Genomic DNA, 2,063 nt, shown 5'->3' on the forward strand with positions numbered 1-2,063 from the left:
GTAAATATTGAAAAAGGAGGAGGAAAATTGAGACATCATGGTTATTATTTTCTTTAAACTTTAGGTGATGTTTTTATGGTATCCCATCAAGACTTCTGGATGAATATATGAAAAAAAGACAGCAAACAATATTTGGATTCATAAGAAATGTTGGGAAAGTAACCCAACCAATCACCCTCAACCCCCCACCCAAAAATAACCAGAAAGAAAATTGCATTGATTATCAATTTTGAGTTAGATTTTTTGATGAAATCAATCATTTTTATATTTTTGAGGTGCTGTTATAAATATATATTTTTACTTTGTTGCTTTTTATATACTAATTAAACATTAAGATAATCATTTAAGGTATATGATTAACTAATTGTTATTGGAGGCAATATCGAAAATAATATTTATAGGTGGTATGTCTTTTTGTTTTCAAGAGTGATAACCATTTTCAAAATAATGATGTTTTATATTTAGAAATAATTTATACACCAGCGTTATATCCCTTTAAGTGTAATTAACTATATAAGAAAAATTAAAAACATTAGAAGACTTATTTTAATAAATAATAATAAGAGAATAAATATTAATTATAATCTAAAAGGAAGTAAAGTTGGTAGCTAACGTAAACCAAAGGGGGAAAGACTTATTAGGGTTGCCATCAGCTTCTTCTTCCATGTGACTTAATTCTCAATTGTTCTATCTCACTTATTGAATAATTGATGAAATAAAAGGTGGAGGTTTGTAATTTTAAGAGTTCTTTACAAATCTAAAAATTGACAAGCTAGTGAGACTTTCTTCAATTAGGATGTTGAACTTGATTCATGGAAAGATGGTTGATTGTGGATTCACTACAATTTTTTTGGTGATGTCATATCTTTCGATATCATATATCAAACAAACAAGTATTGTATGATTTATGAATCATTTATTGTATTAAAGCATCATTGAAAAAATATAATATTTGGTTGTGTTTTTCTATATCAATTATCAAGATGGTTATTTTTGAAAAAAAGCAATATCATATTAAACTATTTTCTTGAGACACAAGTATGTTATGATGGACAAGTATCTAAATAGAAGTAAGAATGAATATCTTAAGCAAGACATGATTCGTTGAGTTCAATCCCACAATTTTACATCTGACAATTGACATGCACTTGCAAAATTTTTGTTGAATATCCATATTACATATACACATTGTCTACTAATTTTTTACTTCCAACAAAAATGACGTGCAATTCATTAGGAATACATATTATAGAGATGGACAAAAATTGTAAGAAAAGGAAAAAAATCCGTCATTACTTGTACTATCGATGAAAGTTCAAAATCTAAGATTGTTTATACTAATAGCATGACACAAGTCTGTGAAAGTGTTACTCATCCTAGCAAATCAAATATGGAGTGTTGTGATTTTTATTCTTTGAAATCTCTAAAATGCTTCGTTAGAGTAAGATGACTATCTAGAAATGTTGCATAGTACCATACTTCAGAAAAAAATTGTTTAAAGATATATAAGACAAGATATTGGATCCTCTTTATGTAAGAGGTCCAATTGTACGCAAAAGAATTCAAAAGGTATTGAGATAATCTATTAAAAAAACACTTTGCCAACTCATGGGAAACTAGTAAATACAATGCATGTCTTTATTTATTTTGAAAAATCTCAAGTTATTACATCACCAAGAAAAAAATATTTGAGGATAATAAATATACTACATACTATACGAAAACCTTAACGGAACCCTTCGTAGGGAATCGGAGGATCAACATGTACAATTTCACAATTACTAGAGTCCATTTTGGACATTAGAGGCTAATCAATGATCTTACAACTTTATAGTGTGTATAAGCCCATGAATATTTCAGTGATATAGCTTCTGGGCGATTTCTTCACAAAACATTACCTAAGTTCTCACTATAATAGTCTACTTTGGGTATTTAGGTGCCAATTTACAAGAATTCGAGATTTTCTGAGCTTATCGTGTGTGTTATCCTATGAATATTTTGGTGATATGGCTTCAAGTTGATTTCTTTGTGGAACTTTTACTAAACCCTTCGTAGGAGTTGTA

The sequence above is a fragment of the Solanum lycopersicum genome, chromosome 12 (genome assembly GCF_036512215.1).
Source record: "Solanum lycopersicum chromosome 12, SLM_r2.1".
In the NCBI taxonomy this organism is placed as follows: domain Eukaryota; kingdom Viridiplantae; phylum Streptophyta; class Magnoliopsida; order Solanales; family Solanaceae; genus Solanum; species Solanum lycopersicum.